The 22,985-nt window shown below is 33.8% G+C and overlaps 2 long non-coding RNA genes across 4 annotated transcripts in view; both read right to left on the bottom strand.

Moving 5' to 3' along the window:
- LOC150067232 (uncharacterized) overlaps window positions 1-3,462 on the bottom strand; it is a 42,265-nt gene extending 38,803 nt beyond the window's left edge. For both annotated transcript variants that reach the window (XR_016539531.1, XR_016539532.1), the window contains exons 1-3: window positions 3,362-3,462; window positions 1,063-1,170; window positions 438-485 (exon numbers count right to left, since the gene is read on the bottom strand). This is a non-coding gene — a long non-coding RNA (uncharacterized LOC150067232). The remainder of the gene's footprint in view (window positions 1-437; window positions 486-1,062; window positions 1,171-3,361) is intronic.
- An 18,400-nt stretch (window positions 3,463-21,862) lies between these two features.
- Window positions 21,863-22,985, bottom strand: part of LOC150067231 (uncharacterized) — a 30,317-nt gene continuing 29,194 nt past the window's right edge. For both annotated transcript variants that reach the window (XR_016539524.1, XR_016539523.1), the window contains exon 7: window positions 21,863-21,990. This is a non-coding gene — a long non-coding RNA (uncharacterized LOC150067231). The remainder of the gene's footprint in view (window positions 21,991-22,985) is intronic.

Raw genomic sequence — 22,985 nt, 5'->3', positions numbered from 1 at the left:
CCTTGGCCATCTTTTTTTTAACCTGAAAATCTTCCGCAGAAAAAAGTTTCCAAAAGGCTTTGTAAACATTTTGAGCAAAAGAAACACCTCTAAACAATGTGTATTAAGTACAATGTTGGCTATTCAAAACTTTTAAATATACCTTCTACTATATTTTTGAAAAGATAGTGCTTAGGACTTTATTAACACATATCAGCAAGAGCCTAATATAAATGCTGAAAATTTTTATACTTTCTTTTTCAATATTATCTTTCTTTAAAAAATATCAAAGCATGCTTTATACATAATACATAAGCCAATATGGAGATTTTCTGCACAATGAGTCCATTGGTGAAATAAATTCTGAAATATTATATGTTTTCATATGCAGGTTCTCTTTCTGGCATATAACTTTATAATATTTTCCTGTAACATCAAAGGCTTAATTTCTGACTTACCTGATATATTAAAAAATAATATATTCTTTCCTCCTTTAATCCAACTTCCTGGAAAGAACAAATTGGAATGTGTTAATATAGTAACTTTCTATTAGAATACATACAGATTTCTCAGATGTGGGAAACCAATTTGACAGGCTTATAAACTTTCTATCTATTAAAATACCTCCTAGTTGACAAAATAGCTTTAGGAATTCCAAATACAAGAATTGTAAAGCATCTGTCAATATATATTTTTCCATATGAGTTATTTTTTTCCGTGGCAAAAGCTGCATAGATCAAAGAGGAAACTTCTTATTTGAATGAATTTACCATAACATTATTTGAGTGATATATAGAAAACCCTGAAAAGCATTTATCAGGACTTAGACTTTTATCTTTGGTCTACAACAAATGTCATTAATAAAATGATAATAGACTTGCTTCTTTATTTCCATCTTGGAGCTAGATATTTTAGTATAGTTCTGAAGCCATTATTTCCAATTTAAATTCTTCTATACATTGACATACCACTTGCTAAGCCTACCAAGATCATAATTATTAAAAGGTTGGGGATTATAATTTCTTTCATTCCACACTTAAAAGTCTTGCACTTTAAACAGTAAATGCACAGACGTTCACTTACAATGAACTGGAAGATTTCTCCTCAAAAATAAGCCAGAACTCTGTGGGCAGGTCAAGGCTGACCTGAAATGCTCCTAACCTAGGCAATCTGCTGCCATACAATCTGAGTCTGAGGTGAAGAAGCACAAGAAAAAAAAAAGGATAAAGTGAAAACTCTGCTTCAGACATTTGAAGTTGAATTCAGAAAAAGGATGCTATAATTTAATTATGAATTTACGTTGTAACTTATTACAAAGTAACCTGAGTTGATCCAAATGTCACAGAAATTTAACAAGGGTGAATTTGTATGCTTTGCCTCACTAGAGGAAGAAGATGCCCATGTAAGTAATTTAACTTAGAATTAAAACCTCTGGATGAGATCCATATTTTCAAATATTGCCTGTAGTAGTTTTTGAATCATTCTAAAATTAAATTCTCTTTAGAAAAAAATTCCCTTTGTAGGGCACAAAATATTTTGTTGAATGAATTAATACATATTTAAAGAAGGTTTAAAAAGTATTTAGACAAATCCCTGAATTCTAAAATATATTTTGCCTAAATACATACACCTAGCATTTCAGTACCCATGCAATAAATGTTTAAAATTACTTTCCCTTGGAAACCGATACATATGCACTGCATGTATGCATGTACATTCATGTATAAACATCTACATATATGCATGTGTGTATATATACATGTGTGTATATGTATATTTTTGAATCTGCTGAGAAGTCGAAAAAGGCAAATTTCACAGCATCTGAGCATTCCTACCTAGAACATTACATGAAAAGTTCCACATCAATTTATTATCTACACCCTCCTGCTTTATAAATGCTTGATTTAATTAAGATCTTCCACAAAAAAATGACCAGGTCATGTGTTTACAATTGTCTAATACATGTGAAAGAGGCTGAGGTTGGCTATTGTGACAAGCTCTGTCAATGGGTGGCCAGTGAAAGCAATTCACAGTGTTAAGAACACATGATGAGCTAGTCAGGAGGTAGGAAATTCCTAGCTTGTATTGACACATAGTCAGATTCTAGAAAACCACATTCTTCCAATCAAGTAAATGCCACCACAGACAGGCATTTTCTCACTATACAATGCTTCAAGATAAGCAATACGATTTGCTAAATTACCTACGAGTCTTCCATAACTGTTATAAAACGCATGTTATAGGTAAAGAATGCCTGAAAATATGAAGCATGGTGATGAAATTTTAAATTCTCAGACTTGTCAAGTTCACTGAGATCCTGGAGGAGTTTCAAGGAGTGTGATTATGTTATGGATTGTCATGAAACCTCAGGACACAAAGAATGGAGATGTTACTGAATTAACTCCACACCCTACTGAATTCTGCTTCTGAAAAAAAAAGCAGGTATTTCATAATATAGTGTCTATGTAGCTATGTTCAAAGGTAGCTATCTAGGGCAGTTAGTTTGTTACAAACTTCTTTTTCACATTCCTCTGGGTACACTTCCCAATAGAAACATGGCCAAAGGCAGAAATAACCAGCCAGTGGTCATTATAACCTGAGCTCAGCAATAGAAAGGCTAGAAATACTGGAAGTCAAGGGAGCAATAGGAGTTACAGTCATCTGTGCCCTGTCTGTTGGTACAAGCATTTCAAACTGCTCCAAATTGAACTAAGGAAACTTTGGGTTGTACTGCTTGCTAGAGCAATAGTGTATAAGAATTGATTTTTTTTCTTTTCCCAGGTTAAAAAAATCTAATAAACAATAAAAATATAACAAACTTGCTTACTTTCTCTTTGCATGCTACTAAAAAAAATCATAGAGGATTCAATAGTACCTATAGAGATACAGGGGATGGATGAGACTCTTTTAATTGACTGCCAGCATATCTAGCCAGTCAAAAATTGGTAATTTTTAAAGGAAATAACTATAACATAAGAATACAATTTAAATCCTATGAATGTAATCTGCCCTTGAAAACACAGGAGATTTACGATTGAACTTCAGAATAGAATATCTCTGATGTGATCACTGGAGAGGAAGGTGAAAGAAACAGAAGCAAAGAGTAGAATCATGAGTACATTTAGGTAAAGGACAGGCAACTCTGGGAGATAAAGAGGTCCATGTTTTATATCTTCAGTGCTCTTTATTTCATATGGTTTCAACAATTTTGTGGACAGTATTTGGTAAGGAGAGGCTTTGTCCAAGCTTATATTTTAGAGCATGAAGCTACAAGACAGCAATCTCGAGGGTTTGGAGGAAAGATTCTCTGCTCCTTTCTATATGTACCATCTACCATATTATCCTTAATGCTTTATGAAGAAAGAAGATAGAAACTACTTACCCGAAATCTTGAAGCTGGTATTGTAGCATTGAGGGTTAATTGTAACTGAAGAAAAAGATAAAAAGTCTACAAAAATTCTTAAAACGTCATTTGGTTTACTAGGTCATTCTCTTTTCTCTCTCGGTCTCTTCTCCTTCTGTTTCTCTCTCTCTCCTCTCTCTCTCTCTCTCTCTCTCTCTCTCTCTCTCTCTCTCTCTCTGTCTCTCTCTCTCTGTCTCTCTCTCTCTGTCTCTCTCTCTGTCTCTCTCTCTCTCTGTCTCTCTGTCTCTCTCTCTCTCTCTGTCTCTCTGTCTCTCTCTCTCTCTCTCTCTCTCTCTCTCTCTCTCTCTCTCTCTCTCTCTCTCTCTCTCCTCTCTCTCGCCCCAGATACTCTGAAAAGGAAGAGAAGATAAGGTTTAGAAGCTCATATGATGCAAGCCGGGTGTGGTGGTTCACGCCTGTAATCCTAGCTACTCAGGAGGCTGAGATCTGAAGATCACAGTTCAAAGCCAGTCTGAGCACTGAAGACTGTGAGACTTTTATCTCCAGTTAACCATCAGAAAATTGGAGGTGGTGCTGTGGCTCAAGTGGTACGGTGGTAGCCTTGAGCTGAAGAGATCAATGACAGTGCCCAGGTCCAGAAACCAAGGCCCATAACCAACAAAGAAAGAAAGAAAGAAAGAAAGAAAGAAAGAAAGAAAGAAAGAAAGAAAGAAAGAAAGAAAGAAAGAAAGAAAGAAAGAAAGAGAGAGAGAGAGAGAGAGAGAGAGAGAGAGAGAAAGAAAGAAAGAAAGAAAGAAAGAAAGAAAGAAAGAAAATGAAACATATGATGCATAGGCATAGCGAAGAAACCCATTGAAATCAGGTTATGAATGCATAGAGGAAACTCTGATTTCTGTAACGTTCAGCAAAATGATTTCTATTTCCTTATGTTGGTGCAGATATTTTTGAGGAGAAATAAAAAAGCAAAAGATCTCTGGAAACTTACATGAATATTATGAAAGGCATAGCTAACATCTCTCTACATGGATTCAGATTTATTTTGGTTGGATACTTCGTACTACAGGGATTCAGAAAGGCACATGCCCATTCTCTCCATTTGATGGAGGAGGTGTACACCTATATTTATCAAGGGACAGAGACTAGTAGCTATTTCTGGTGACCAATATCTAAATGTGGGGAATGTGTAGTTATCAGACTATCAACTTGAAGAAACTGACAGAGCCCATAACCAAAAGCAACTGACCAGCATGCTTAGTTATATTCTTGAGAATGATGATAACGTATGGAGTTAAAACAAAAACACATCTGAGATTTAACTTAATCATTTTATATGGTGTACATCACTGATCCCATTTAATGTCTTTGTAAACAGCATCTTTATATAAGAGATGCCAATTGACCTAAACAGAAAATTGCTTTCTGAAGTCATCTATTAGAACTATTTATTAGACACTGGAAACAGTTACCGAGAGAATTCAAATAAAAAACGTCTTAATTTTCCCAGAAGAGTGATGTAAATACTCAACTTCTAAATACAACTATAAAGAAATTGCAGCTATTTATCTAAAGATATAACAGGTTAATACGAGATCAAATGAAGTGTGTCCCTTTATGTGGAATTAAAATATCATACTTTCCTTGATGAGTGGCTTCCTTCTGCTTTCAGTTACTAACATGACCTGAGTCTACTACTACTACCATCTGTATTGCTTCCTTTTAGACACACAGTCAAATTTTCATAAAGTTTATTGCAAACTACCGTTACATTTATTCTTGGTTTTGCACTTAGCTATAATCTCAGAATGTACATTTTTTGTAGTAAAATAGGAATGAGTACACACACACACACACACACACACACACACTTAAACATCATGTTGAAATCAATACTGTCTGAGGCTGAAGGAATCCTTTGGGGAATCCTAGAACATATCAGATTTAGGTGCTATCATGAGAGTCTTTGCATGAACAGGCACAACTCAGGACATCTAAGATACAATGGCCATACAATGAATGATTGCTGTCCTTAAGGTGCTATGTTATCTCTCATCTCTTTTGCTGTCCCTTGGTTATCTCATATTGTTACAGTATTTCACTTTGTTATCTGATATATTGGATACATTTGTATTTGGTTACTTGAAATTGGACAGGGAAGGGGGGAAAACCAAGAGGGGGGTGGGGAGGAGGGTAATGGGGACCAAGACATGTGGAAGGGTATCAATGTATGTGAATTAATGCACCTTCTATCGGGCAAATTAAATACAATAAAAATATTAAAAAAAAGATACAATGGCCTAAAATCTGATGATTTGTATTAAGAAAAACCAAGCACATAACAATTTCTATCATAAACCTATAGCAAAAGTGAATTGTTTTGAAAATAGTCCAAAAAAAAGGAAAAAGAAAAATTTCTCACTTACTTGGAAGAGGAATTTGGGAGTACAAAACATTGACTTGACTTTTAACAAGGGAAAAAGATCCAGAAAACAAAACCATGCTTTCAAAAACCGCTCATTATTCAAGGCAGGTTTACTCCTCTAGAAAATATTTTGCTATCTCAAGACTATGTTCAAAACAGAAATCATCTCTAATAACAGATGTTGTTTCTTTCAACTTCAAACAGATCTCATACAAATGGAGACCCCTCTGAAGAAGGGGTCTGCAGAGACAGAATCTGAAAATTAGAATGATGACAGAAACAGTTCTACAATCTAGAACAGTAGCATGGTATGTCCATTCTATGGTATGTCCATTTAAATTCATATAAAATGATTAAAATGCTGCAATAAACATTAAGTCTTAGTTACTGTTTAAAACATGTAGTACACTTAAAATTGTTTAACATTTTAAACAATTTTTCAGAATATGAGAGTCTATATTATTTAAAACTTAGCTATATAAAAGTCATCTGTCAAAAGTATGTAGCTGGGGCCGGGATTTTGGCCTAGTGGTAGAGTGCTTGCCTAGCATGCACAAAGACCCAGGTTCAATTCCTTAGTACCACTTATACAGAAAAAAGCCGGAATTGGTGCTGAGGCTAAGTGGTAGAGCTCTAGCCTTGAGAAAGTCCAAGGACAGTGCTCAGGCTCTGAGCTCAAGCCCAGGACTAGTAAAAAAAAAGAGACAAAACTATGTAGCTATCAATAAGAGAGTTTAGGATATAATTGAGATTAGGAGACAAAGGCCTCTTGACTTAGTTCTCAGAAGTTGTATGATGGTTTTCAGAAGATATACATTGATAATTATGTGGCTATCACATTAGATACAGCCAATTATTTTACTGGAGATGTATAAAAATCACTTTTATACATTTAAGAAATGTTTGCTTATTTATCAAGATCTTAAGAGAAATGAACAAGAAGAGCAATGTGAAATGGGCTATACCTGCCAGAACCTTGCTATGTTACAGTGAACTAAGAGGAAGTGTGTTGGAGACAAGCCTATAGATGTTCCTGAAAATAAATGGAGACAAAAGGTAAGAAAGGGAGAGAAGGAAGAAAAAATGGAAGGTAAAAAAAGCAAAAAAGTTATTCAAAAAGACAGACTATTCGAGTACTAGTCACAAATACAAATACTGACATTTTAAAGTTCATATAGATTTTGACAGAGTGACTGTTAGTTGCACATTGAAATCCTCCACAATGAGCCTTTAAGAGAGTCTAAATGGGTTCCTGAGTAACGCTTTGTTATATGGTAGAGGCTCTATCCCTCAGTCAAAATTTCAGATTCTTCTTCACTGGTTATTTCCATGGTGAACTGCAATCCTACCACTGTATTTCCTCATGTTACTGGAGATGACAGGCATAAGCTTTTTGAGCAGTCAAGTTGCTCCCCTTGTGGCTGAGATAACATTCCTATCCCTTCCTCCACCCATTGATTGAGATGTTTGCCTTATGAGATTCCTTTTGACCTACTGTCCTTGAAATCATATCTGCATCACAAGTAGCTAGGATTACAGGATTGAACCGCCATGCCTGGTTTAACAGCCTCGTTTCTATTCAGCTTTTACCTTTGTGAATGCTATACACTTCTAAAATTCATGTGGATTAGAAGGCATTTCAGTTTCCATGAATAAATTAATGCAGCTTCTATGTGTGGAAACTATGCTTAAATGTTAATTAAAATGTATCTAATCACTTATTTATAATTTTATATTGTGAGCTCTAATAACCAAAATCAAGCATGGTTTTTGTTAAGATATGAAGTTATTTGGAGATGAGTGAAGAAAATATACTATGTGCTTAGCAATTTCACATACATAGATTCATCTAGATATAAGTCATCTAAGTAAAATATAATTAAGAATAGATCAATGGGTTGGACTATGCATTTTTTCTTGCCACTTAAGGTTTAGCTTTATAAATAAACTATGCCAGTAGTAAATCATTAGCTGTATAAAACATGTTTGGCAAAACATATTATGGACTGCATGCACTAAATATATATACATTGAAGTAGCATTGATTAAACATATTATGACCAAGCAATGGGAGATTGAGGAAGGAGAATTAAGGGTTTGAGGTTGTCTTGGTCTACAAAGACCATCTATCTATTTTAATGTATATTGTATGTATATATATATGCATACATATAATAAATGTGTGTATGTATGTACAAATGTACTTACATATATTATAAATGATATATAGCATAATATGTGATATACCTTCTTTCTTTCTTTATTTGTTTAAGTCCAGAGTCATGCTTTGCTACTGAGCTCCAGCTTCCTACAATTTTGGCTTTATGAAAATCTTTTAAAATTAAACAATAAGTGTTATTCTTTAAATTTTTCTTGTTATTTTAGCCCTATTTTGTTACATATATGTCTATACACTTAAAAATTTTATATCCAGATGTGACATTTGCTGCAACTAGTTTCATTTTCTTTTTTTTTTTTTTTGCCAGTCCTGGGCTTGAGCTCAGGGCCTGAGCACTGTCCTTGGACTTTCTCAAGGCTAGAGCTCTACCACTTGAGCCTCAGCACCACTTCCGGCTTTTTTCTATGTATGTGGTGCCGAGGAATCGAACCCGGGTCTTCATGCATGCTAGGCAAGCACTTTAACCACTAGGCCAAACTCCCAGCCCAACTAGTTTCATTTTCCTTAAACGTTACCTGAACTTTATTAACGACACATCGTTTTACAAATATGTAGTTATGTTCATCATGCTTATAAAATATACAAAAATATCATAAACATAAAATTAAACATGGGGAGGCACTAAAATAATTAATACAGATTTTTAAGTTGTCTAGAGTAAAAAGTAAATCCAAAAATTCACAAAGAATCTGAGAAATAGTTGTGATTAAAAAAATAAAGAAATGATATCAATAACAGGAAAAATTGGATCAATTTCTTAAAGAGCACACAGAAAAGATGCATGGCAGCAGTTACCAATAACAAAGACATACAATACTAATTTCAATACAAATTCTTACTAGTTTTAAAGATCAAAATCAGTACTCAAATCAATGGAAGATCAGTTGTTTCCAGCGCTTGTAGGAATGATGATTTCAGATCTCTCTAAGATAGATAGCAGTTCTCTTTATGATAAATAATATTCATCATGGGAAACAAACACCTAAGCGTTGCTTAGAGATGTATATCCTATTGTTCTACATTTCACATACACATGCAGTCTCACAAACACACAAACACACAATTGCAAAAACACATACAATAAGAAAGAGAAATGAGAAAAAGGAAAGACAGAGTGAGGAGAAGAAAGAGCAAAAACAAAAAACAGGAATATTTTGATTTACTAGTTCCTGATGCTTAGGTATAATATTAGTTGTTCATTTTATCCTTTCTGATATTTTCCTCCAGTTTTCTCATTAGGCACTATGTGAATGATACAAAACCTAACGTTTCACTTCTATTTTTCTTTGTCCTCAAATTCTTTCAGACTGAAATTTTCCATCACTTCAAAAATTGTTTAAATTTTTCCAAAAAATATTTTGGAACATATGCCCTTTGTATAGGGGTAAATTGTTAACCATTATGTTAATTTTTATAAAGTAATTGTTTGGGGGCAGGTTTATTTTCTCTTTATTCTGGGTATTTGGGCATTTTAATTGTTGTTTTCAATATTGTCTGGGTTTAATTTTTTTCTTGGCATGAAATTTTATATAGTGTTCTTGAAGAAATGGCATTCTAATCTTTTCTAGATCTACAGTCAGGATCTCCTCTTTTATTTGAATTTTGACTGATTTTTTTCTCCTGTATGCTTTCTCTCTGTATTTAGCTATTCATCATGTTTGACAAATTTTGCCTACCTTAATAATCTTTTTAAAGAGATGGCTTTTCCTTTTACTGGTTAATTCTACGTTTTATAACCTTGTTTTCTATTTTATTAATATCTGTGTTTAAACATATAAATTTCTTTGCTGTTTAGACATTTATTTCATTGTTCCTTCACTATTATCTATGGACTGGTAAGCTTAGTTTCTTGATTTGTATTTTATTTTTTCTCATAGTTACATTTAAAGTCATCTTTTCTTTTGTCACTTTGATCCTGTGTCACTCTAGATGTATGTGTGTTGTCTTCCTTTGAGTGTGAAAAAGGTAAAAATAATGAATCAAGTTTGCCCAAACTACTTAAATTCAAATCCTAGCTCAGTTTCATGTTAAGAGTATAAAGATTGGTGTATTAGTTCATCCCTTACTGTCTTTAAAAGGCTGGGTGGTAGAAATGATTGCATAAAATTTTCTGAGAATTGAATCTTGAATCCATAATCATACAGTCTCTATGTTGTATTGTAATAGATCTTAACTAATCTTTGTCTTAGGTATAAAACAAAGAATTATTTGCAAGTATAAAAATAGATGAGTTTTCAAAATCTTATATTTATATCAATTACTTAATCAAATTTTCCAGTTATTACATATGATAATTAACCATGATTTGAACATTATCAGCATGTTTCTGAGTGTCCTCTCAAATTAAGTCAACTTTTCTGAATAGATCTATCTTTAAAAGACATTGTTGTTTTCTATTTGTATTGGTGCTCTGCTGAGACAAATATCCCATTGTTAAATACTGAAGCACTCCTAACGTTACATCAGATAAGTAGAGCAGAAAGTAGCTGTGGGGAAAGAAATAATCACTTCAGGGTGTCTTCTCTATCTGGCTTTGCCTTGCTTTCGGCACCAGTCCCAGTGGTTATTTCCTGCATGTAAGGCTAGCCAAGATTTATCTTTTCAATGTTAGTTTTCTAATGTTTGGGACCTCCTTACAACCTCTGCTCAAGTGTTGAGTATGGGTTTGTTTCTTCCTTTAAATTTGATCATTCTTTTATTCACTTAATGCAAAAGGATGATAGTGATACTTCTCTTTAACTCTTGTCTTGAAATAGAATCTAATGGTACATTTATTACATTAATGTGACACACTTAAGTCAAAATTAAATAGAAAGGCCAAGTAGTAATTTCCCAGCCCTTTAGTTAAGACCAACAAATCCAAATATTTGCTAAGACACACCTAATAGGATAAGAAAGGTTATTTTTAGATTAACACTTTAAAGAATAATTTGGTTTGACCCTAGTCCTCAAGCTTCCTGAGTAGCTAGAAGTACAGGCATGAGCCGCCACAGGTGGCTGTCTTTTATTTAAAAGAAAAAAAAAGAAAGAGGCTGTAACGTTTTCCCAAAGTCTGACTTATGACTACTTACTTATTTTTTTCAGAACCAAATATGGAAACTTAAATGAATACAGGATTGTATTTTTAGTCCAGTAACACATTTGTCCTCCCGCATTCAGAACTTTGGACAGCTGACAAGGTTGCTCACATTAAGTCACAAAACATAACCCTAGTGGGTTTTAATCACACAAATCAGCTCCTTCCACAGCATGCTTAACCATCACTGCATCATTAGCTTCACACTCTGTTTTGAATTTTTTTATGTATGCATTTATAGACATCTTCTCATAAGATTGGAGAGAAGTCTCTGAAATCTCCCATTATGTTATATAATTCCAAGCAACAAAACTAGTAAGTAAACCACCAAAGAGGCAACCCAGAATACAGAATAAGATTTTTATGACAAACATTGGAATTAGAATGACTCAATGAGGAAAAGCTACTTCCAGAACTTACAAACTCTGAACATTTGTATAAGTTGCCTAAAATTAAGAATTGTCTTTGGTGCCAATAGTGTATATATTATTCCTACTAAGGCACACAAAAATTTTTAACCAACAAGAAGTCCTATTTCAGGAATGGGAGAAGCTGAGAGAGAAGCCTGGTGCAGTACCTCTGTTAGGGTTCCAATCCAGATAGTTTAAGGCAACAGAATTTTATTATCTAACAGTTCTAGATGCTAGAAATATAAATTAAGATGTCCACAGGGTCATGATCTCTGAGAGGAATTTAGGACAGAAATATTTTCTTGTTTTCCATAGGCTCTTTTGTATTTATATTTGAATCACCCTCACTTTTGCCTCTGTCTTCATGTGAACTTCTTTTATGCAGGTCTGCTTTTTATCTTTTCTTATGAAGTCACCAATTTAACTTGAATAAAAATTCACCCTAATCTATTTTGACCTGGTTTTATGTTTGATTACAAAGAACTTATTTACAAAGAGATCATATTTACAAAGCACACATAACAGGAGTGGGAAATGAATCAGCATGGCTCTCTGAAGAACACAGTCTGGCCCAACCTATCTGATTTCTGCTGAATAATGAACAAATGAACAGAAAATAAAATAAGTACACAGCAGTTTATATATTGTGCCCACACCTTGAATATAAATGAACGTGGCTAACTCTTCAGTTCATTTTCTCAAGTCTTATGTCAATGCTTCCTTATCCCACTCCAGCTGGAACTGAACTTCCTCCAGTGATCTGCAATTTCATCCTATCAACTAACAATGCTTTACATATTTATAAGTCTGGTTGCAGTTACAAATACATAATGGGACAATTTTCTATTTTCACTGTCCATGTTTTTTTTTTCCTTTTACTCTGTCAAGCTCTGGGCTGCTTTCCATGATAATTTCTGATGACAGTGGTTGTTATCCCTTCCCTGTGAAGGTCTAACTTTTAGAAATAATGTAAGATATTATAGGTTCTATTGGAGTCTGTTCTTTACAAAACCCAAGACTTTACCTTCTGCTTCTCATGTCACTAGAAGCCATTTTACATATATATTTTTGGCTTTGAAACCAAAATGGTTTCAGGAGTATATTTACTTCTTTACATTCCTCATTCCATTGCTCCATTTCCTTTCTGGTTCAATCTCTGTGGTTTGAAATGTTTCAGAATACTGTGTCTAATTCTTTTGGTAATTTTAGTTGGAGGATTATTCCAAGTGATCTAGAGTACCATTTTTCTGGAAAGTTCCATTGCTTTTTAAACTCTTAACAGTCGAATGAATGATTTTAATGTTTGTGGAAATGAGTAAGCATGAAATAATCACTAGTGATACTTTAAGAAAGATGTTATGATCAACAACTCATTAAAATGAATGGAGTGTGTTAATGGCAAATTCAAGTGAAAAAAATCACAAAGGGCTAATAAACATATAGAAAGAGAAGACAGACAATTAAATGGTGTGCAATAGATTCTTTGAGGGAGTCTTCCCAAGAGGCTCTTAGAAGAGATGTGTACAACACTTATAAGAGAAACATAAGCCAATCCTACTACTTAATATCTGGAGAGGATAATTAAGTTGTATTTTAACTATTTTTTATTCTGGGAACACTAAATTCAAGTCATAAATTAATAATTTCTGTGCTTTGTATTTTCCTGTTATACCATGTTATTTTGCCTTGAAGACTTTTGATATCACACAAAACATTTTCTTTCAGGTCACCTAATAACTACCTCATTTTGCATCTATGCTTACAAAAGTGCGATGTTAAGCACATTCTATATATGCTAGTGATTTTTAAATGATCATCAATAACTTGTTTCTAGAAAACAATCTGTTGGAGCAAGTAGCTTTTTTTACCCAGTACTGGAAAAATTGGAAAGAGGAAGATTTTAATTTCTCTTCTGAAAGAATGTGGAAATGAATTAAACTGATTTATGAACTAAATTAATATATTTGGGTGCAATTCAATTGTAATTCTGACTTTCATATTAAAAGATTTCAGTATGTTAGTAAGCCATTTTTAGGACTGCAGGAAAATAATGGATAGGAATTATCTCAGCAGTAGATTTTTGAGTATAAAAATATCAAAACACTGTAGAATGTGTATTTTAACAACAGGTATTCCTGCTAGGACCCATCATTATACAGGAAAGGAAAAGAACCCCCAAAGAAAGGGCACATGATAAAGAAGGTAATATACTTTTCCTGGTAAGCAGTCCAGAAAGAAAGGCTCAGTGTCAGGTCTAATAAAAATCACAGCATAGCAGTATTAGAACATGTGTGTGGCCACACAGTTAACGATGGCAATGCAAACACCATGGATTTCCACCAGCAATAAGCATAAGAAAAGATAGATCTTGGGGTCTGTAGGAACTGTGCAGAAGCACAGCAAACAAATTCTGCAATTTTCTATCGCTTAGTGTGACACCACCCTCCATAGTAAGCCTAAGTTCTATAGAGAAAATTCATCAGATTTACTTTATTTCTGAGGCTTATGGAAGTGAGAATGAAGAAACGAGGCTTTACTGGTTTAAGGCCCAATACTATTTTGATAAAATTTCTTTAAAAGTTATATAAGATTCAATTAAACAGTCACACATACTCGTAAAGGCTATTGGAAATTCCATATTTCCTACCAAACAATTATTTTTGCAAGTCATGGGGCTTGAACTCAGGGCCTGAGCACTGTCCGCACTGTCCTTGGACTTTTCTCAAGGCCAGAGCTCTACCACTTGAGCAACAGCACCACTTCCAACTTTCTTCTATGTATGTGGTACCGAGGAATCGAACCTGGGCCTTCGTGCATGGTAGCCAAGCATTCTACCACTAGGCCAAACTTCTGGCCTTTCTTCCAAATATTTTTAAGAAAATTCACATGGACATGCAATCTTGAAGCCAAGAGAGGAAGAATATTTGAAGCTACCTCCCAGTTTTCTCTGAAAATTCTCAATCTACTTTCAAGCATCAGACATGAATTAAATTTTTAAATAGAACAATGGGAAAAAATGGAATAAGTACTATAAGCTATTCAGTATGAAAGCAGAAAAATCTTAAATGATTTAAATAAAAGAAAATGTACTACTGAATTTAAAAAAGTAGCTCAAAAGTTCAAATGTTCAAGATGTAATATACTAGAGCTATGACCTTTCTGCTATTCAGCAATTATCACCATTTTTTATTTCCACATAAAGTCTCATACTCATGCTAGCGAAAGTATTTGCAAGAGTTCAGATGTTACGTTTATATTTCTAAGCTCAAAGAGCCCTTCTAATTTTATGATTCTTGGAAATTGAAATATTTATATTTTTACAAAAAGTTGCCTAGAGGAATTCTCTCTACATTTTGTTCTTTAGATTTAAATTCTTCATTAAGACCAATTCCAAAATAAAAATGTTGACTACTTCAAATTAAAGATAATGGAAAGTTATACAAAATAACAACTGCCATGCATACAATGATTTGATATTAAGTTTAATATGTAATTTTTGATCACAGAGATATTCAGTGTACCGGTTGGTTTGAGTCCAGTTAATAATAATGTCAAACCCCACCTATATGGTAGACAGTGTAGTTTGATGACCAAAAGTCATTGCACGACTTCTAAAATAACTTCTACCTATGAGTATGTCTCATCAGCTCAGGAGATTTCCACCCACACCTTATCATGCATAAGAGTCTGGATATAGAACAAAATAACATGATCACTGTAGAAAAGAGCTATATTTATAAAAGTCTACCTACTAGCTCAACATTCTGCCAAGATCTCATTGTATTGACTTGATGATTCTTTAAGCATTATATATAAATACATATACATATACTTTTCCAGTAGTTAATCTCTCAGTGAAGCTGTAATTTTGCATGACAACCAAATCTGCCCCCTTTGCTAACCATTACAACATGAAATATATTAACATGAAATAATAAATTAAATTTATTTACATATGTAATCATATACACATAAATGAATGCATAAAACCCATAGCACAGAAAAATTCCATAGTAGGGCTGGGAGTGTAGCCTAGTGGTAGAGTGCTTACCTAGGCTGCATGAAGTCAAGGGATTGACTCCTCGGTACCACATACATAGAAATAAAACTGAAAGTGGGGCTGTGGATCAAGAGGTAGACCTCTAGCCCTGAGAAAGGCCAAGGACAGTGCTCAGGCCCTGAGTTCAAGCTCCAGACTGGCAAAAAATCTCCATACTAAGGATTTAATATGTTATTTATAAAGAATATTTTCAAAAATTGGGTAAGGATGAGCTTAAAATGGTTTTAAGATAATTAAGCCTACTTGAGGGGAACATATTAAAAAAACAACATAGTTAATGTATATTCAAGATATAATCTTAAAAATATAATGGACAATTAACTATATGAAAATAAAAGAACATTGTATATTGTCTTTAAGATAATGCATAAACCATTGTATAACAAGCCAAGAAACCCACAAATATAAATTATGATACTATCAATGTGTAATAAAAAGGCTAAACTAAATTTATATCATTGATCAGTTCTATTTACCTAAGATCTTATTATTAATTTCTATAAAAGGTTCCTTTCCTAAACAAAGACAGTCATCCCACAAAATCCACTAATGGTGGATATTTTGTCCCAAAATATGCAAAATATGGAAGAGCTTATTATTTAGCATTTTCCAAGAATAAGAATTGAAACTTCAGTTTTCCAAGTTCCAATTCACACAGGCAACATGAAGAGTGCACATAAGTTTTCAACACACAATGGGCTACATCATGGAAGAGAATCCCTGAGTAAATGTTCATGAAAGGCTGCACACATGTCCCTATTTTCTTTCAGAGAAAGACACTGCAGCAGTTTTTCATGGCTATCAGGCAGCTTGTACTGTATTGTGAAGTCGCTATCCCTCACTACACAAATATTCTTCGATTGCAGTTATGAGCACAGGACAATCAGTACTTCACTCAAAACATACAGAAATGAAATAACCCCTTGGAGAATGCTGTCCTAATTTGATCTATCTGACACCAATCCCTTCACTAAACACAAATCCAATTCCTTCTCAATTACTTTAAGACCTTTTCTTTTTCTCTCTTATATCCATCATTTTTCGCTATCTACTGAATCCCTCTGGTACATAATTGCATTGTTTTGTCCTCACCTAAGCATTCACTCCATTTCTCAGTATACAGTATGGCAAATGCTGTTTTCCCCACCTCCTTTCTTCTTTACCATTTCTTTCTCTTTTCTCTTTCTTTTAACTTACAGTTGAATTCAGCTTTTGCTCACAGAATTCTACTGAAATTATTCTTTGGCAACTAACATGATCAAATAATTTGTCATCTAAACTATAACACTTAATAAAAGCAGGAATTTTATTAATCACATTTAGACAACAAATATATACTAAAAGTACTTCAAGGTGCACTAGGTTGAATTTCTATCAGATTTCTTTATGTGACCAATTGAAAGGTTGGTAAATTGCTAGACTGCTTCACAAATAATCAGTTTTTGACACCTTAAATCATATGGTTGATGACTTGTTTTTCTGGATATGTATCATATATCAATACATCATATATAATATAAATATATTTCTTTTTTCCTTAGCAATTTATCAAGTAGTTTGGTTTAAAATAATATGTATATACCAATGGTAAATATATTTATATTTTCATCCTAGATTACTTGAATTTCAGATTTTGATATCCTATTTTTCATGGCTCTACTAACACTTATGAATACTTCACTAACACTATGAATACTTCAAAGATGAATTCAACCAGTGGTGAAAAATCTTGGCTTTAGCTACATAAGTCTGCTGGGAACTGAGAAAAAGCATAACGTGACTTAAAGTTACAAAGAGAGCTTGAAATCTCAATTCCTTTTCTGCTTTTTAGCTGTGGGGTATTATTGTGTAGTTTGCAGTCAGTATGAAGAGTAATGTATGATTACTCTAACAAAGAGAAAGTTTGACAAAAATGACTTAAGCCAACAGGAGTCTATGTTTTCTTTGACAAACATTGAAAGTAGAACGCTCTTAAATATTTGGATCAATACTTGAGTTTCATTTGTCTTGTTTACTGACCTGATTGTATTGTTTCCTTGAAGTGGGGGGTGATTTCATCTCTATATTGGTATTTGTTAAGAAGGAAAATGAGTTCTCATGTCTGAAGACAAAAGGCAAAACTTCATCTTTCCATGACTGTCTCTCATTTCTGAGAATGAATTACTACACACACACACACACACACACACACACACACACACACCTTTCCTTGTTTGGCTTTCACTTACATTTCATTGGTCAGGACTACATATAACTGACTGTAAATTTTAGACATATTTTAGTGAGAAAAACTTTGGATTTGTTAGTCAATCAGCAATAACGAGAGGATTCATGAAAACAATAAAAGGAAGCATCAAGAAGGCTCTAAGTTATGTTTCCAAAGTGTGATAGAACATGAGCCAAACAGAAGTGGTTAAGCAACCTGCAGAAAACTAAAGTTGGATCTTTCTATGTCACCCTGCATCAGGATTAATTACAAATGGATCAAAGACCTTGAAGTAAAAGCAGATACCCTGAAAACTTTACAAGAAGGAATAGGAGATACACCAGGTCTCCTAGGCACAGGTGGAAACTTTCTTAATAAAGACCTAGAAATACAACAAATTATAGAAGGTTTGGACAAATGGGACTTCATTAAATTGCAGAGTTTCTGTATATCAAAGGACTTTGCTTGCAAGTTAAATAGAAAGCCCACAGTGGGAGAAGATCTTCACTAACCATACAAGAGACAAAGGCCTTATATCTAAAATATATCTACAGCTAAAAATAATGAATCCCTCCAAAAGAAATCTTCAAAGAAACAATCATCCCATTAAAAGGTAGGCTAAAGATTTAAAGAGAGACTTCTCTGAAGAGGAAATAAGAATGGTGTATAGACACATGAAGAAATGCTTCATATCTCTGGCCATGCAAATCAAAACAACTCTGAGATTCTACCTCACTCCAGTTAGAATGGCCATGATCAAGAAACCTAATAACAGATGCTGGCAGTGATGTGTCCACGAGGGATCACTACTACACTGTTGTTGGGAGTGTAAACTCATTCAACCACTATGGAAAGCAGTATGGTAGTTCCTCCAAAGACTAAACATAGAGTTCCCCTATGACCCAGCAATTCCACCACTTGGCATTTACCCATAATGGTCCAGAAACAAGGACATAGCATGTCCTTGCTAAACCCATTAGCAAAACAATGTTCATTGCAGCACTATTTACTGTAGTGAAGATATGAAACCAATCCAGATGCCCCTCAGTAGATGATTGGGTCAAAAAGATGTAGCATTTATACACAATGGAGTTCTATACTGCCATCAGAAAGAATGTCATTGCCCCATTGGAAAAAAATCATATTAAGTCAAGTATGCCAGACCCAAGGGAACATACGCTCAATGGTTTTCCTCATTCACAATAATTAGTACAAACCTTGGACTCTTCTAGGAGAGGATTACAATAGCTCAAAACCTAGATACATAAGCCCATATAAGATGAGACTAAATGAAAGTATCTCCAGGATATGGAAACAAGATCTCTATATTGTGTGATTGTTGTTTCTTAATGTACTATGTTATTTCTCTTCTCTTTTGTTGCCCTTCGGTTAATCTCATATTTTTTGCAGTATCTGACTTCGTTACCTGGTATATTGTATATATGTTTTATTTGTTTATGTGAAATAGGAAAGGAAAGGGGTGGAAACAAGATGACTGGGAGGGAATGGAGAGGGAAATGTGGATAAAAACCTGAGAAGGGGTATTAATGTGTGAGAATTAATGTACCCTCTATCTGGCAAATATATCTGTAACCCCTCTATACATTACAATAAAAATAATAAAGTAAAATAAATTCAAGAAAAAAATGAACATGAGGCAAAGCATTAATCCTACATCCTGACATAATATTTTTCAACGCATGACATTTTCTATGTGGAAAGAATGCTTTCTTCCAACTTTCCACTGAGAGCTTGACAAAGTTTGTCCGAGTTTAAACTTTAGGTTTTATACTTGTTATCTTTCAGCACAGCTTGGTCAATCACAAAAGCTCCCACTCCCTGCACAAAATTATCGTACCATGGCAACTGTCCTTTGAAAAGGAAATATTGCCATGGGGGAAGGCCTTCAACTCATCCAGGTTCACCTAGCCCAGAAATCTGAAGTAGCTGAAAGAACATGGAAGTAGGGGCATGGTTGGAGCTTAAGGCATTCTGAGGAATTAATGTGAGAAACTTCCACTTTTTTTGCTGAACCCCTCTAGTTGAATTCCACTTTTCATAGCATGGAGTTCCTGCCTGTGGAATTCATTATGGCAGGGGGTCAGCACATACAGTGTATGACTGGATTTCAAGAGCACAAACTGACTATATGCCAAGAACAAAAATAGCATGTTACCTGTTTGCCAAGACAGGGGAAATGCGTCCTAAGCCATGGGGTTAAAACATCCTCTCAGCAGGTGATTACTTGTTTAGTTCCCCTTAATCTATGATGCCCCACAGTAAAAACACCCAAAGACTTTGCTTCATTCTGACACATATTTTCCATATGTATAGATTGGATATAATGTGTGAGTATTAGCTCTTACACAAAGAGAAAACCAAGAAAATTTTTTTGCATTTTGTTTCTTAATGAGTTGCTATGAAATATTTATAAATGAAAGCTTCACGGGTAAGCCTAGGTTTCTTTCTTCTACCTTTTGTGATCCTAATCTCATTAACTAGCCACTGAGATATATTGGTATTTGCCTTATTTCATGAAAGACTGGACCTTATAAATTGTACCTAAAATAATTGTAAAGGGAATTATGGCTTAAAAAGACAACATTTTGAACATTCTCAGGTAGGAGTCTCTCTCTGAATTTCAGTTTTGTTATAACATTTGGCATTCATATATCTTTGGTGACAATGTATACAAACAAGTTTTTATGGATGTGTTTATTATCTATTAATAAATAGGTTAATTTATTTTTATTACTGTGTGAAAAACTATACATGCCATTAACAACATATATACATAGCCTACAAAATGTGAGCTTTGAAATGCAATTATGTGTAACTATTAAATAAAGTTAAATGTTTTAAATTTTTCATGTCTTCACTCCGAAACTAGTTTTGGGAAGTAATTTTTAATTAGCTCATAATTTTCTTTGTAAAATATTTAAATATATAGGATATATCTTGATACACATTCTACTGTTCATTTAAAGACTCATTTAAACAAGTGAAATAATGATCTTGTGATCTTCAGAGAAACATAACAAAAGTAGGTATCTATATTCTTTTTTTTTTAAGTTTCTTAGATTTTTTTGTTGCCAGTCCTGGGCTTGAGCTCAGGGCCTGAGCACTGTCCTTGGACTTTCTCAAGGCTACAGCTCTACCACTTGAGCCTCGGCACCAATTCCGGCTTTTTTGTATGTATGTGGTACCAAGGAATCAAACCCCAGTCTTCATGCATGCTAGGCATGCTATGCCAAACTCCCAGCCCGGTTTCTATATTCTTATTTTTATCAATAAAATGAAATAGTTGACAATGTGTAGTCATTTTTACAGGCAACTATATCTATTAAAACCAAATATTAATGCTTTGATTTGATGTAATTCTCACAATACTCTTTTTACCTGGTCATATATTTATTTTACAAAGAAGGAAACCAACAATTTGAAAAACATTAACCTGCCAAAATCAAACTCTGAAAGGAGGGATAAATATGAGCAATTTGTAATTTATTTTGTTTTCAGCTAAAATATATTAATGTTTTTAACAAAATCAGATTACATTTACATGAATAGAATATTCATATGTATGACCATCAGGTGCATATGGAGATAAAAAGCAGTGTCATGAGGGCATAATGTCTTATGCAATCTGTTTGATACTAAAAAAGATATTTAAGAAATGCATCAACATCAAGAATATCAGGAACAGTGAAGATTATATCAGCAGGGTAAAATATTTCTGAATGTTGATCTATTGTTATTTTCCTCATTTTCATATCTCTAATAATTTACTTCTACATTTTCCAGACCTAAGGAGATTTTATAATAAAATTACAGATCAAAAAGTCATTAAATAGTAACTCAATATTTAGCTCAAATCAATAAATTTAATTCAATAGTAATTTAAAAGTCAGTGCTGACTAGCTAATAATTCATTATCATTAAGTTAATCATAACATTATAAATTTTATTGTCCTTCTTTTAGCAGAAGCAATGTTTTTGAAAGCAAAGATTTTATTTGAAAATATGTTGTTTCAAATATTAACAATTCTATAAGTAACAAAACAACATGTATTCATTATTCAGTTAAAAACAGCAATGGTACCAGGCCTGGAGCTTGAATGCAGTGCCTTACACTCTTTTTTTTTTTTTTTCATTCATTGTCAATTCTCTACCACTCTAGCCATACACGCACTTCTTGGTTTTGTTTTGTTGTGTTTCTGTTTATTTGGAGACAAGGTTCTCATCTACTTTTTCTGCCCAATCTGGTTTCACACAACAGTCCTTGGTTCTCAGCATCCTGAATATAGAATAATACAGGATGTGATCCATTAGCAACCAAATGACAGACTTGTTTATACTAACATATAATAAAATACACACCTTTTATATTTTTTTCTTTCCTGAAGCTTAATATTCTTTTTTAATTTTTTCAGGAAAGAACACTGCCAAGGTACCATGTTGTAGTTCTCTTTGTATGCACATCTGAACAAGACTTTACGGTATACATTCTAGAGAAAAATTGAAGAACTCCAGGGTCAGTCCATTTTTGCTTTCACTAGATATTGTCAAATTGTTCTCTAAACTGGCCTTGCCGATTGAAGCTCCCATTAGAAGTAGAGAGTGTGTGTTCCTACACATTACCAACTGAATTTGCTATTGCTAGAGTTAATGTGTTGGTTTTTTTCCTCAGGTTTTGCTTTGGGCAAAGCCACTTGTTTATATTTGTATTTCTCCAACACTACTTTAGTAGGGAATATTTTCATGATAGATGATCACCAGTTTAGTTCACTATATTATGTTCTACTTTCTAATATCCTGTCTTGTCGATGTCTCTCATTTTCTAAAATACTGATATGTATTTATTCAAAGAAGACCAGCCCATTTAGTATGCTTCATACTGATAGAGGCCATGTTGATTAAAGCCAGAGGAGCTTACAATAAGGAACTGGATGGAACAGGTCATATGAAACAAAACCAGGTCAGCAGCTGAGATGGTGCATTGTCTGCCTAAGCCCCAAAAATGCAGAGTGGATCTGCTCATCCACAGTAGTCGAGTAGTTCCTATAACTGAGCCCTACCATCTGTCATTACATGCTATTAGAATACCATTATGCACCTGCATGTGTCTTAAGGAGAACTATTAGAGAGCTAATGATGGAATGCCTAAGAAAGAAATGATGAAAGAGAATGTGAGTTTCCTTTTCAAGACTGGATTTCTCTAATTCTGCTCCATTCTTTCAATATTTATCCTGGTTTACAAGTCAAACAAATTAGTTTATTTTTTTGCATATT

This window comes from Megascapheus bottae, chromosome 2 (assembly GCF_031878675.1).
Source record: "Megascapheus bottae isolate mThoBot1 chromosome 2, mThoBot2.hap1, whole genome shotgun sequence".
In the NCBI taxonomy this organism is placed as follows: Eukaryota; Metazoa; Chordata; class Mammalia; order Rodentia; family Geomyidae; genus Megascapheus; species Megascapheus bottae.
The sequence above is the reverse complement of the archived record's forward strand: the minus strand, read 5'-3'. Positions and strand labels throughout refer to the sequence as shown.